Source organism: Hylobates moloch, unplaced genomic scaffold, assembly GCF_009828535.3.
Source record: "Hylobates moloch isolate HMO894 unplaced genomic scaffold, HMol_V3 SCAFFOLD_24, whole genome shotgun sequence".
Lineage (NCBI taxonomy): Eukaryota > Metazoa > Chordata > Mammalia > Primates > Hylobatidae > Hylobates > Hylobates moloch.
Window position 1 is genome coordinate 1,449,999 of NW_026652299.1, and position 14,929 is coordinate 1,464,927.

A 14,929-nucleotide genomic window follows, 5' to 3' on the forward strand; every position below is an offset into this window, starting at 1 on the left:
CATACTCCAGGGGTTCTTAGGCTGGGATGCACAGGAGGCTGGAAACGTGAGCTCCCTCTTTTTTTGCCCCCAAGAGTGTCTGGGACCAGCCCGGAGCTGTCCAGGGTCCTGACCGCCTGCATCACATCCGGGGTTGAATGAGTGCCTCCATCTCCACCCCCAGGGGTTACCAACAGGGCCCCGCCCACCAACAGAGCCCCGCCCACCAACAGGACCCAAGCCACCAACAGGGCCCCGCCCACCAACAGGGCCCCGCCCACCAACAGAACCAGCTCTGGGTTAGGCAGCCGCGTCTAATTCCCTCTTCCGCAGCCAGGGCCCTCTGGACACACCCACCCCTGGAGACCCCTGTGTCTTAGAGATGGCACTGTTGTTCCCCAAGCCTCCCAGCCCTCGCAGTGCCCTCCCTCCCTCCCTCCCTCCCTCAACTGACAGAAGGAGGAGCCGAGTTTGGATGGGGCCACAGACTGATTCTGTGAGGACACTGCCCTTTCCAGATCTGTTGGCAGACCTTTGGCGTCTTCTTGAAAACCAAAGATACAACAGGGCCCAGAGGAATCTCCCCCAATGGCGGGGTTTGAAGCACTGGGATCAGGCCAGGAGCAAACGGCTAGGAGGTGGGGGGGGCCTCCCCTACCATCACCTCTGCAAACCCTTCCCCACCATCACCTCTACAAACCCTCCCCCCGCACCGCCTCTGCAAGCCCCAGCCCCAGCCACTGGCACTCAGGTGGGGGCCTCCCCCACCATCTCCTCTGCAAACCCCAGCCCCAACCACCCGGCACTCCATGTCCTGGGTTCCCCTTTCTCAGCCCAGAAATAAGACTCAGCTGACAGCATCCTGGCACAGTGTCCTTTGCGAGCCTGATGCTGCCTGGAGATGTCCCAGCCAGACACCTCTCCTTTTAAACCCCACCCTCTGCCCATTTTCCCCGTCCCAGGGAAGCCACTATCCTTGCACTCAGGCCCAGCCTGGATGGAGTCCAGGTCTCTGCCTTTCCTCCAGTGGGAAGACGAAGATGGGAACAGCCGGGGGGCAGACGTCTGTCTCACAGTGGGCCCCAGGTTTCCTCTGCCTGCTCTTGATTTTCCCAGAGGCCTGCTGGCTCACACCCGCCAGGAGGCCCACACAGCTGCGGGAAAGGGGCAGCCAGCTATGCCCCAACAAGCCTCGGGAATGGGTCCCCAGCCTCCACCCAGGCACAGCACAGAACACCGAGGCCATGAGCCAGGGAACCAGCGTGCAGGTTTGTGGCATGAATGAATGGAAAACCGCCTTCAATAACCGGGCCCCATCTAACCAGGCAGGTGGTAGACCAGATGGCTCTTTGCGCCAGCTTGTGTGCCAAGAACCTCAGCAGGTTGTGATGCCTTTCTGAGCTCCTTAAAAGCTCCTTCCTATTCCAGTGCATCTCAGGCCCTGGAGACCACCTCTCTCCCCTTCCTGTGGTGGGATCCCTTCCTCCCCCCAGCAGCCAACACCGCCCCCCTCCCCGCACCTAGTACTTGGATCTCTCTTCCACAGTGTAAGCTCTTACTTTCATTATGTAACATGGAACATCATTGTATTATTGTCTAAAGTAACAACTACTAATTAGTGAGCAGACCTTGCATGCTCCGATGACTGTGTGTGGCCTCTGGTACAGAGGCAGCCCCACACCCATCCTGCCTGGGCCCAGGTCCCAGCTGTGTCCCTTACCAACGTGTCCCTTGCACTCTCTCTGTGCCTCAGTTTCCTCTTCTGGAAAATGAGAATGATCAGAGGACTCTCCACGTCATAGTGTCTCTATGTGTTTAATAACATGTTTAAATAAACATGTGTCAGCAGTTGCAAAATTAAACATTGGATAAAAGCTATCTGGCATTACTGTAATGAGGTCTCTCATCCCTGTGAGGTAGCTGAGAGGCGCAGAGAGATTTAGCAACTTGCACTGGGGGAGGAAGAGCCGGTGGGAGGCAGTTACATGGCTGATCACTCACTCACCCTCCTCCTGGCTGCCCAACCAGGCCTGATGTGAGGGAGGTACAGGGGTGTCACCTTGGAGAGAGATGACCTCACTGTGTAACTCGGGGGAAATCCCTGTCCCTCTCAAGGCCTAAGTGTGCGAGTCAAGCTCTCGGGGGGCAGAGGCCAATATTGGAAGCATCTCTTGATGTGACTCCAGGCACGCTGGCACACACAAGGCAGCGAACTTGCTGGACAGTGCATCCCATTTGCCCTGTGCCATGCCCTAGCGTGGCGCCTGGCACATAGTAAGTGCTTTAAACGCCTTGTTGGCTGGAAGAAGAACAGCTGGGGCCTTAAAGCCATCAGCCTGTGAGATGAAGGTTCGGCTTCTCATGGGCACCATTTGCAGGGCATCGAGTTACGCACCTGCCAAGCCCACCACGCTCAGTCCATCACGTGTTTCCTCAGTGCCCAGAGGAAGCCAGGCCTGTCAGAGTCGAAGAGGGTGTTCTGAGGAAGGGACTGCCCCCAAAACCATTGCTCACCATCTGTTGTCCAGGAGTTTTTGAAGCCAATCAGTACCCCTGCCCATGGCACAGGGAGGTCCTGGAAGGGAACGAGAAGGCCCAAGCTCAAGTCTCCCTTGGTCCCCCGTGATTCTGTGACACTCCCTTCCCCACTCTGGTCTTCAGTGATTCCATCTGTGCCATGGGAGCTTTTGTGTGACTCACTGCCAGAGGCCCCTGGCTTATGGCTCCTGGAACGTTCTGGGGTGGGTACATCCCATCCTTTACTACAACAGGTGCGAAGTGGACGGTCTTCTGCCCCAGCCCTGGGAATGGCTGAGCTGGTCGGGGGCCCAGGCGGCCCAGGCCTGGTCCCTGGGACTAGAGAAACAGTGCTTAGACCAGACAGGTTGTCCAGCTGGAGAAGTGGGCACATTAACAAGTACGGGTGCTTGGCCCTACCTAGACTTACCAAATCAGGACCAGCAGAGTTATGTCTTGGAAGCCTCTTTTTCTAAAGTTCATGAGTCATCCTCACAGCTAGCCCAATTTAGGAGCCACTTTTTTTTTTTTTTTTTTTTTTTGTGGCACGATCTCGGCTCACTGCAACCTTTGCCTCCTGGGTTCAAGCTATTCTCCTGCCTCAGCCTCTCAAGTAGTTGGGATTACAGGTGCCTGCCACCACGCCCGGCTAAGCTTTGTATTTTTAGTAGAGACAGGGTTTCACCCTTTTGGCCAGGCTGGTCTCGAACTCCTGACCTCAAATGATCTGACTGCCTTGGCCTCCTAAACTGCTGGGATTACAGGTGCGAGCCACCGCGCCTGCACAGGAGCCACTTTTTCAGTCCAACTTCCACTCCAGTACTTTAATGCCGTCTCTGGTGTCCTGCCTCTCCTTGTATACCTCCACTAATGGGGAGCTCAGTCTTACATGGCAGCCCATTGCTTTCTAAAACATTTTAAAATTGATTATAAAATATTTAAGATGTCTCAAATATTTAAGAAATCCCTTATAAATATTTTAAAGTTATAAAATATTTAATACAATCAATGACCTAAGGAGTAATACAATGAATACCTAAATACCCACCCCCTTCCCAGCTTAGTCCCTGTGCACTGAAAGCTTCCCCTTCTAGATCCTATATCCCTCTTTCTCTTTAAAAACTTTTTTGGCCGGGCACGGTGGCTCACACCTGTAATCCCAGCACTCTGGGAGGCCAAGGTGGGCAGATCACATGAGGTCAGGCGTTCAAGACCAGCCTGGCCAACATAGTGAAACCCCATCTCTACTAAAAACACAAAATTAGCCAGGTGTGGTGGTGGGCGCCTATAATCCCAGCTACTCGGGAGGCTGAGGCAGGAGAATCACTTGAACTCAGGAGTCGGAAGTTGCAGTGAGCCAAGATCGCACCACTGCACTCCAGCCTGGGTGACAAGAGTAAAACTCCATCTCAGAAAAAAATTTTTTTCATAGTGGTCAAATATACATAAAATTCGCCACCTTACGCATTTCAGCACGCGGTTCAGTGGTGTTCAGTGGATTTACGGTGTTGTGCGACAGACCTCCACAACGTTATTGTGACACATTTTTTATGCTTCGACCATATTTGTACAAACGCCTATGTAATACGCTTTTGCAGGCTCTGACGCTTTGGATATGGGGTGTGGTACAGCAGGTATCTTGGACAGCTTGATTGTTGGCTGGGAGGCATATTTGTGAGTGGGATCCACTCTGTGCACATGGCTCTGTGGTTCCTTCTTTTTCACTGCTGCATAGTACTCCACCGGGCCCATGCCTCACAAGGTTCTGGTCCACTCTCTCGTGGACATCTGGTGTTCGCCCTGTCACCATTATAAACAATGCTGTTAGGAACACCTTTGGGCAGCTCTCCCAGCTCCTCCAGGGCTGCGCCCCGGCCTGGGGCTTGGGCTCGTGGGCACAAGCATCTTTGCCTTGGTGAGATGTTGCCTAGTTGTTTTCCAGCACTGCGTACTGGGTCCCGCTCTCATTGTCAGGCGTGGAGAAGTCTCTGGGAGGATGAGGAGTCGCCACGTGCAGTGCCTGCACTGGGTGGGGGAGCCTTCTGCTGTAGGCAGCTCTGCAGGTTGCAGTGCACCTGACGCCCCTTCCCTCAGCCAGACACCCCATCTCCTCCCACTTTTTTTTGGGTGAGCTGACGTTGTGTTCCCTCCCATTGAGGCCACTCATTCTCCCGGAAACATGCCCACGCTGACCTGCAAGCCACGTGGGATGTGGTTAGTCACAGGGGCTGTGGGGCCAGGCTGTCTTGGCTTGGGCTCCGGCCCCCACTTAGTTGCCGTGGGAACTCAGGCAAGTTTATGAACATGTCTGCGCCTCGTCTGTAAAATGGAAATAACAGCACAGACGTCACAGGGTTACCACAAGTATCCAACATGTTAATATATGCAGAGTTTCTAGCTCAGTGTCTGGTGCGTGGTGGGTGCAATGTCAGCATGAGCATTTATGATCTCCCTAGAGGTCTGAAACCAAACCCTTCATCGTGGCTAAGCAGTGCTGGGCAGAACCAGGTCACCTCCTCTATTCTACCTAACATATCTCTATTAAGTCAGCCCGCGTTGCCTTCTCAGGTGGCCGTGTTTACCCTTGAACTTGCTCTTGGTCTTTCTGTTCCCTGAGGTGCCGTGTGGCCCCGCCTCCCTGCTGGCTGGCTACATGAGTGTGAGTTTTGCCCTGTGTGACTTGTGGAGATGAATTTGACCCTCAATCAGTCCAGCAGGAGGGAAGGCTTGGGTCTTGGTCCTGACCCTCCTGCAAACTCTCAAATTTCATCCAAGCTGCTGCTCACAGGTAGAACCAGGTGAGGACAGAGCTCGTGACCCCCGCACGGACCCCCTTTGGGGAACCCCGACCCTTTGAGGGACTCAAGCATAAGTGATCACTGACCACAGCCTTGCCGGAGGCCGGGTCCCCATGAACACGACTCCCCCCAGGGCCTGTCACAGCGGCCGGGTGTGTCTCACCTGATTCTTCTCTGGATTCGCAGGTTCATGGCCACCACTGCCCCTTCATCAAGGGCAGGGTCACCTGTGCCTCATACCCACCTCCCCTCCTGTACCCCTGGTACCCCTTTTGGCTTGTGTCAGCCTCTTTGCCAAGTTCTGAGGGCATCATCACCTTCATCTCCTTACCTCACAGTGGACACTGGCCCTGCCCTGCTGTCAGGTGCCAGCCCCCTCCCCACCATGCCAGGCATGGCCCAGGCGAGGCCCCTGTGGGGAGGGGCACAGCCCAGGAGGCAGAAGAAGGTGTCACAGCCCAGCCCTGCACCCCAGAGGGTGATTCTGTCCCTGAGTAAGGTTGGGCTGGGGATCAAAGAGGGGTCTCCCAGAAGTGGGCAGAGGCCAGGATTAGGGAGGGGGAGCAGGTGACCCTGACACCCCAAAACCTGGTGGGTGCAGGCAGTTTGGCCGGCAGCAGGGGCCAGGCACTGTGTTTAGGGAAGAAGGAACCCAGGGAATAGGCCGATGACTCCCAGAGGGAGGCTGCCTGGCCAGAATCCCGCCCACAGCTGGTGCCGGGGCTCCTGGCAGCTGGCGGGGGGCCCTGGTGGTGTGGAGAGGAGAGGAGACAGTGGGACGGGACAGGGCGCAGGCGAGGCCGGTGACAGGTGCGTGTGTCTGCCAGGTCGGTGCAGCCTTAGAGAGGCAGGAGCTAGACAGACGGGAGGGAGGGAGGGCAGCAGGTGTGAGGCGGAGCGGGGGTGGGGTGGGAGCAGAACACAGGCCTCCCCCCCGGGCCGGGCCGGCTGACTAAGTGACTCCTGAGAGGGTGCACTCACACCCCAGTTGGGTGGTTTCCAGTGTTGTCAGCTTCACTGAAAATGAAATGTCCTCTGGCTGCCCCAGCTGTCGGACGCCTGCCTGCTGTGAGGCAGTAATTAGACGCTCGTGTGTGTAACACATGTGTGCATGTCTGTGTGTGCACGTCGGGAAAGGGTGGGGCGGGGCAAGTGGTAGACCCATGGCTGGAGGGGCCAGAGAACATGCCCACGCATGCGCACACACACAGTACACATTCACACAAAAGTCACACTCAGACACACACAGTACACACTCGCACAAAAACACACAATACACACTCGCACAAAAATCACACACAATACACCCTCGCACTCACAAATACGCACAAAAATCACACTCACAATACACAAAAATCACACACACACAGTACACTCTCACCCAAAATCACACTCACATGCAAATACACAACTTGCACAAAAATCACACTCACACACACACACTGTTCTCTCCCAGGGCCTAGCAGGTCTTTGGCTGGAGAACGCAGGGCTCCAAGGTCCCCACCCGCCACGGGCCTGACCCCTCCTTGCCCTGTGGCCACCGCACCCAAGCTCTGTCCCGGCCACTGTGCTGGGATGGGGACGTGAGCCACTGTGGGTCTCTGGGTGGTGCCCCCACCCCAAGCCGAGAGCCGCAGCCATGCCTGCACGGTGCCTCTCCAAACCCTGTCAGTTCTTCCTCACCTTGGCCCTTTGAAGCCTAAATGAGAAGATCTATTTATAGCAGTCAGCATATGGACCCTGCCAAATGTGCCCGCTCAGACATATGCTGGCGGCACGCTCAGCTCGACACCACGCCAAGTCCCGCCCCAAGGCCAAGCCGGCCCAGCTCCCCCGAAGCCTCACACCCATCAGCGTGTGCTCCCCAGGGTCCCTGGATCCCCTGGGGTGTGGCGGTTGCTGCAGAGGGGACCCAGGCCTCCAGGGAGAGCTAGCCAGCCACTCGCTTCTAGCCCAGGCTCTGCCCAGGGAGGGCCCCCAAGTCCCTTCTCCCCCTACCTCCTGGATACAGACAGGTGAGCAGGTGGGAGGTGACAGCCAGAGGCACGGCAAGGGTGTCACCCTGAGAAGAGGGGAGGGGCCGTCGTCCCAGCCTCAGGTGGGACATGAGCCCAGCTGTTACCAGTAGGCCCACAGGCGGGTTGGGATGCCTCCTCCACCAGAACTCTCCCCTGCACGTCCCGATTCTTCCACAGGGGACCCATGTCTGCTGAGACAGGAGCCGGGCTGGGTTCTTCCCATCATGTGTCCTTTTATTTAGTCCTCCCAGGGTCATTTTACAGGCACAAAGATTGAAGCCCAGGGTGGGTGGGCCACTTGCCCAGGGGTGCACAGCACCAAGCAACAGGATCGGTGTCCAGCATCAGGGATGGGCTGTGGGATTCCATCACTCATGTTCTCTTCAGTGCTCAGAGCCTCTGTGATTCATGAAGACAGCAACCCTGTTCCGTCCACCTTGGTTCCTTCCCTGCCCACCCCCAAGCACTCAATAAATACCGAGTGAATGAATGAATGTGAGAATGAAGGATGAATGAGCACACGAGGAGGGTGGAGATGGTGAGTGTGAGTCCTCAAGCTTCAGCCAGGCCTCTCCACCATGCAATCTTGCTCTTCTCCCTGGGGTAGCTAGAAATGATGAGACAAGGTCTTTTATTCTGATGGGGTTATCTCCTGAGGCATTTATTCTGGTGGGTGTATCTCCTGAGGCTTTTATTCTGGTGGGGGTATCTCCTAAAGTTCAGATGTTTCCAGGGGCCAAGAAACTAGGGCTGAATCCTCCCTTTTCTTTTTTCCATGAGAGGGGCAGGCAGAGGAAGTCTTGGGACCTTCAGTAGTGGGATGCCCCTGTGGTCAGTCCTGGGCTGCCCCCCCAGCCCCACTCAAGGGGCTTCCCTTCATTTCCTCATTCAACTCAAGGACTCCACTCCCTTCCAATATTCTGTCTGCCTGGATGCTTTGGCCTTATCCAGTAGTCTTTTTTTGGTCACCCAGGGTGGCGTGCGATGGTGTGATCATGGCTCACTGTAGCCTCCACCTCCTGGGCTCAAGGAATCCTCCTGCCTCAGCCTCCCGAGCAGCTGAGACTACAGGCATGTGTCACCATGCCCAGCTGGTTTCTTATTTTTTGCAGAGATGGGGTATTGCTTTGTTGCCCAGTCTGGTCTTGAACTCTTGGACCCAAGCAATCCTCCCACCTTGCCCTCCCAAAGCTCCGGAATTACAGGTGTGAGCCACTGTGCCTTACCTCCCCTAGTCCTTATTTGCGGTCGTTGGACTTGTGAATGCCCAGGGAGTGGGCCTTCTCTCCACCCTGTGTGCAGGGGAGGGGTTTGAGAGAGGCCGAGAGGTCCAAGCTCCACCCCTTTGCATGGACCATTTTCTGTCCAGAGCCATTGGGAGGCAGGGCTGGACTTGGATCCCAGACCTTCCTGCCCCACCCAGGGGCCTCTCTTTCTGCCTCTCCTGCTCCAGGTTGCGAGGACAGTCTTTCCTTTAGGGCGCCAAACAGGGGTGAGAACAGAAGGTCTCCCCCAGGACCTGTGGTCTGCACCGTAGCCCTGGGAGCAGCCCCTGCTCCCCATCCCTCCGCCACCACACTAGCCCCTGCGGAGGGAGCCCAGCCCTGCCTGCACCCTTCCCAGAGGCTCACTGACTAACAAGGGGCAGCCTCTTTCAGACCAACCACATTCTGCGGCCTTTCAGCTGTAATTAATGTTTGCTGTGTTATTAGAGAGATTCTTGATAGGCTCTGAGACGCGGAGGGTTTGCAGAACTGGCTGGGCAGGCAGAAGCCAACTGCCCACGGGCACCCAGTCCTCCTCACTCAGGGTCCTGGCCACCTTCCCTCGCAGAAAGCTGCTGCCCCAGCGCTCAGGGTCCCCTGGTTTGGAGGCACCTCCTGGGCTTTTCTCAGACCCCCACCTTTCCTTCTGTCCGTGCAAATCCCACCAACGGCTTTGCGGACCACTTCACGCCCTGGGCAGCACACAGCACATGTGTTTTCTTTTTTTTTTGGGGACGGAGTCTGGCTCTGTCGCCCAGGCTGGAGTGCAGTGGCACGATCTCGGCTCACTGCAAGCTCCGCCTCCCGGGTTCATGCCATTCTCCTGCCTCAGCCTCCCGAGTAGCTGGGACTACAGGCGCCCGCCACCACGCCCGGCTAATTTTTTTTTGTATTTTTAGTAGAGACGGGGTTTCACCGTGTTAGCCAGGATGGTCTCGATCTCTTGACCTCACGATCCGCCCGCCTCAGCCTCCCAAAGTGCTGAGATGACAGGCGTGAGCCACCGCCCCCGGCCAGCACATGTGTTTTCTCACGTTCCCCCCTCCAGGAACCCCAGGGTGATGTTAGTATTTTCAGTTTTCAGAGGAGATAAAACAGAGGCTGGGAAAGACCCAGAGTTTTGTGAGTATCAGGAACTGAGCGGGAGGGTCCAGCCCTACCCGGGTCCCAGGGAAGGGGAGTTTCACACCAGCTCCTCCGTGTGCCCAGCGTGTTCACAAACACCATCACATCTCACTCATGATGGTCCCGTTAGTGGCTATCAGTGGCCCCATTTGTCAGAAAGGTAAACTGAGGCTCAAAGAAGTTAAGGACATTCTGCAAGTCACCCAGCTGGGGAGCAGGAGGAAAACTCAGCTTAAAGCCCAGCTCCTCCTGCCCCAAGGAGCTGCCACTGCCGGCTTCCTCTGGCCCTCACACTGCACAGAGCCCCTCTGCTCAACTCACTGCCAGGAGCCCTCTAATTCTCCAGTGGATTCTTAGAGCCAGAGCTCGGCCCCCTGTGGTGGATGGGGAACGTGAGCTTGGAGGAGGCCTGGGGCTCCCCACCCACTCCCTCTTACTTGAGGACTTGGGTTTGGCTTGAGTCAGTGATCCTCCGCTGCCCCACAAAGTCCCGCACCCCGGGGCTCATTGCCGGCTTCTTTTGCTCAGGGTTCTTGGGTCAGGCACTGGAAGGGCTCAGCGGGGCGGTTCACCTCTGCTCAGCAGCGGCTCCTTCACTCCCAAGCCAGTGCCATGGCCCTGGCCTCTCGGTCTCGATGGGACCACACCCCCCACCACCCAGCTCTCACAGCAGAGTGCTGGGAAAGTTGCTTTTCTCACCTGGTGGCCGCTTCCAGGACACAGGAGGCAGGGCAGCCGGCCTAGCTAGGGGCTGTGCCCAGGATGGACACGGCTTCGCTTCTACCAGCGCCTTGGTCAAGGCTATCTCAGGCCAGCCCAGATTCAGGGGTGCTGAGCTAGACCCTACGTCTCAGCGGGGGATGTCAAGGTCTCTGGGATGTAGAGACGCAGCTGTCTTTTGCAGACAGGGTCGGCCCTAGCAGTCCTGCCTTGAGCCCCTATTTACTTCCTGCGTCTGTTCCTTTTCTCCTATGTTAGAACGGCCGTCCCGAAGGGGCTGAGATTGCAGTTTACTCATTTTGTATTCTCTGTGCCCTCCCCTCTCAATTGCCTGCTGGGATGTCCATCTGCCAGCACGGATGCCCCGGCACATAGACCAGCAGGCCCCGGGAGGTGGGCGGGGGTGGTCTCACAGGTCTAGCCTCAAGGGCAGGGAGCTGGGGTCTCCCTCCGAGGCCCTTGGCAGCCCCATCCAGGGACCAGCCCCTCCCAGATGCCATCTCCGAATCCGCTGCGTCGGACACCTTCCAGGCAGTCATGAGTTCTCCCAGAGGAGGCTGCTCTGTCATTCACCCTACTTTGAGCCGACCCTGAATCGTGAAAATCTGGAAAGCAGAGAAGACAAATGAGGCGTGACATTTCACTTGAGAAAATGATCATTCACTTTACAAAGTGGTGTGTGGTGTTTGTCTGCGGGACTTTCCAGAAAACATCCACTGGGGAGGGGGGCCAAGCCCACCGAGCCAGGGCCTTCCAGCAGCAGCACTGCTTGATGAGCTGGAGGAGGAAGCCAGGACAGCCTCAAACCCCAAACCAGCCAAGACCCTGCAGGAAATGAAACCCCACCCTGATCTCACCTGTGAATATTGGATCAAAAAGCCTCAAAGACACTCAAGGAAATCCAATTCCACAGAATATCGCAGAGATAAGAATCAGCCATGATTATGTAGAAGTTATACAAAGAATTCAAAGTTGGCTTAATATTAGATAAATCTATTAATAAACTACACAGTGTCCGCAGGTCAGCTGGAATGCACATTCATAATGACGAAAGGCATTTGATAAAATCCAGTGCCAATTTCGGATTTTAAAGTAACTGCTAGAAATAGAACCAGAAACACACGTCTTTATTGAAGTCAAGAATCTGTCTCAGTTCAACAGCCAGAATCATTCTAGGTGATGAGATTTTTTAATGATTCCCATTCAGAAACTTATATTAAAAAACAGCAATGCCTTCATCATTGTCCAGAAATTCTGGATGTAGCAATAAGACACGAAACAGAATTAAATGGGATGTCTACAGGGAAGAATTGTAATTATTTGCTGACAATATGATTCAAGATCTTAGAAACCCAAGAGAAGCAACTGAGAAAAAAAATGACTTAATATAAAAATTTAATACAAAGGTGCTGGGCTGGAAATCAAACAAACATATACAAATCAATAACTTTTCTCTGAACTAACAACAGCTAGTCGAGACACATAATTAAATAAACGGTCCCCACTTACAACGGCACCAATAAAACAACAAAACCCTCCCAATTCCCAGGAATGAATCGACAAGAGAAATTTAGGATCATTATGAAAAACCCTCTAAAGTTATCCTGAGAGATATCAAAGAAAACAAGAGTGGTGAGATGTGCCGTGTTGGAATATTACCCGAAAGTCTTTCCAGAATTAATTCACAGGTTTAACGCCATCCATCGACAGGCTCGTGGCGAGTTTTACAAAGCGAGATAAAATCATTCTAAAAGTTCATCTGAATGAATATTCAAATGGCAAGAGTAAAGAAATGCAGAAAAGGGAGAATGATGAAGGATGTCTTTCCTGCCAGGTATGGAAGCTTCTTATAGAGTTACGGTGATTGAAATTGAGCTGAAATTGGTAAAAGAAGAGAGGGGAGGTGTTATCAATAGAAATAGCAGAAATGGTCCCACATAGAGGCCTCGTGAGAGGGTGACCATATGACAATTTATTGCCCCAAATAGGATACTTTCAGAGTGACAAGGGGATGTATTCACCATTATACTGGGAAATAGACATGCACAGGGCCCATCCCAGGAAAACCGTGACATATGCCAATTTCGGATTGCCTTCCTTTATTTATATTTATATATTTTTTGAGACGGAGTCTCGCTCTGTCGCCCAGGCTGGGGTGCAGTGGTGCGATCTCAGCTCACTGCAATCTCTGCCTCCTGGGTTCAAGTGATTCTCCTGCCTCAGCCTCCTGAGTAGCTGGGATTACAGGCCCCCACCACCACGCCTGGCTAATTTTTGTATTTTTAGTAGAGACGGGGTTTTGCCATGTTGGCCAGGCTGGTCTGGAACTCCTGAGCTCAGGTGATCCATCCGCCTCAGCCTCCCAAAGTGCTGGGATTATAAGCGTGAGCCAGGTGCCTGGCCTGGTTGCCCTCCTTTATAGGCAGGTATGGAGTTAACATTTCCCTGAATTCATTCAGCATGCATTGCCCACTCAGTGCCTGGAAAGGAAACCCCAGCTCCAGCCCTACCTGCCCCAAGCTGTCGGTGCAGAAGGTGGACTCCAGGTGGAGGGAGATGGGAATCAGAGCCTGGCAGCATGGGGTCACGGCGGAGCAAGCACAGGCAGCCCCGGTTACAGACGGGAGGTTCCGGCCCCAACCTGGGGGCTGAACAGAGAAGCCCACTGAGTGGGGGAACATTGGGGTGGTGGGAGGGGTTCATGTCCCAGGCAGAGGAAACACCATGTCAGCAAAAATGCAAGAAGCCCAGGCAAGTCACGGCCTTATATGGCAAAATGAGAGCTGAGAGACAGCAAGGACCCTCACTGACCACCCAGTCAGCCCCTTTAAGAAGTGCGGACTCTCTCCAGGGTCCTGGGGAGCCACGTAAGGTTGCAGGGGGTAGGAGGAGAGGCAGGAGACGCTTCAGCCTGGGTGGAGACGGAGCACCAGAAATCAGCCCAAGGGAATCGATTACTCAATATAGCGTCAGGGCAATTTGTTGCCTATTTGGGGGAAGGGAGAAAATCGATTTTGATCCTTCTTTACACCAGAAAAATAGTTTGCAGGTGGACTGACAGTTAAATGTAAGAATGCAAACAGTAAAGAGGTTGGTAGACAGAGGCGGGTGTCCCGGCTCAGGATGGCGTGGAGTTCCCCGAGCCGCAAAGCGGTGGAAGTCCGTGTCGGTGGGGAGAAATATGCCCCATGGAGCTGATGACAAGCAAGTCAAAAGCAAAAGCATCTCCAGGCTGTGGCACTGGCTTTGTCTGCAGAAACCTCTTTCCTGGGAAGTGAGCTCAGGCCACAGCGGGGACAGCGCTGAACAAGCTTCGGGGAGAGGCCATGTGATGAGGTCAAGATACATCACATTTTTCTTTTCTTTTTTTTTTTTTTTTTTTGAGACGGAATCTCACTCTGTCACCCAGGCTGGAGTGCAGTGGCACAATCTCAGTTCACTGCAATCTCTGCCTCTCGGGTTCAAGTGATTCTCCTGCCTCAGCCTTCCAAGTAGCTGGGATTACAGGCACCTGCCACCACGCCCGGCTAATTTTTGTATTTTTAGTAGAGATGGGGTTTCACCATGTTGGCCAGGCTGTTCTAGAATTCCTGGCCTCAAGTGATCTGCCCACCTCGGCCTCCCAAAATGCTGAGATTACAGGTGTGAGCCACCGCGCCCGGCCCACATTTTTATTTTCACAGCTCAGCCAGATCCAGCTGAGGTTCCTTGGCAGCCGGGACACCAGTCCCCGGGACATGCAGTGCCCGACAGGTGGCCTTGGGGAGTGGAAATGGTGTGACCGTGTGAGCGAGGGCTGGTGGGGCCAGGGAAGCCTCTGGAGGGAGTGACAGTCCTCTCGGGTGCTGATGGGTGTGGGGACGACAAATCCCTTCCCTGTCATCTTGAGGCACGAGGAGCCCTGGGCGGTAGGACAGTAATTGTCTCGCGATGTTGTGTCAGCATCCCTGGGGTTATGATAGAACTTTCTAGTAACAGACAGGAGATAGCACCCCTTCCGACTGTGGAAACATCTTGGTCCCTGAACAAACCAGGCTAGGCCACTCCCTGCCTGGGGCGGCCGCATCCCAGCCCCATCCCAGCCCATCTTCCGTTGCTGAAACCTCCTGGGCTAGACTTTGCTTGATCATTTATTTCCCTTATTAGTTTAACATCTGAGGGCTAATTGCTCATTTCTAACCTTCACCCCAAAACCATGCCCCAAATCTCTAGCACAATTAACAGCAGCCAGGAAACACACAGATTCAGTCATCGTGGTAACGGTGCTGTGAGGCAGGATCTGTGCTTGCAGACCGCCCACACGCCTGTGCACCTGCGCCTGGGGAGAGGGGAGCCAGGCCTCAGCCCCCCAAAGGGTCCTTCCAGCGTCTTTGCAGGAGGTCCTGTTCTACCACCAGGCTGTGACCCCAGGTCAGAACAGGGACAGAATCTGCAAGCTTGAGATCATCAGAAAGGTTTTCCCAGAGCTCAGGGGCTCCTGGAGGTCAGGGTACTACTAGGAAGAGAA

The 14,929-nt window shown here is 54.6% G+C and overlaps 1 protein-coding gene and 1 long non-coding RNA gene across 2 annotated transcripts in view; one reads left to right on the forward strand and one right to left on the reverse strand.

The window, feature by feature from the left end:
* Positions 1-14,929, forward strand: part of ELFN1 (extracellular leucine rich repeat and fibronectin type III domain containing 1) — a 77,359-nt gene that overhangs the window by 48,511 nt on the left and 13,919 nt on the right. The window lies entirely within an intron of this gene.
* Positions 4,097-5,538, reverse strand: LOC131382435 (uncharacterized). The gene is made up of 3 exons (XR_009211929.1): positions 5,458-5,538; positions 4,690-4,815; positions 4,097-4,296 (listed from the first exon to the last, which is right to left on the reverse strand). It is a non-coding gene; the product is annotated as an uncharacterized LOC131382435 (long non-coding RNA).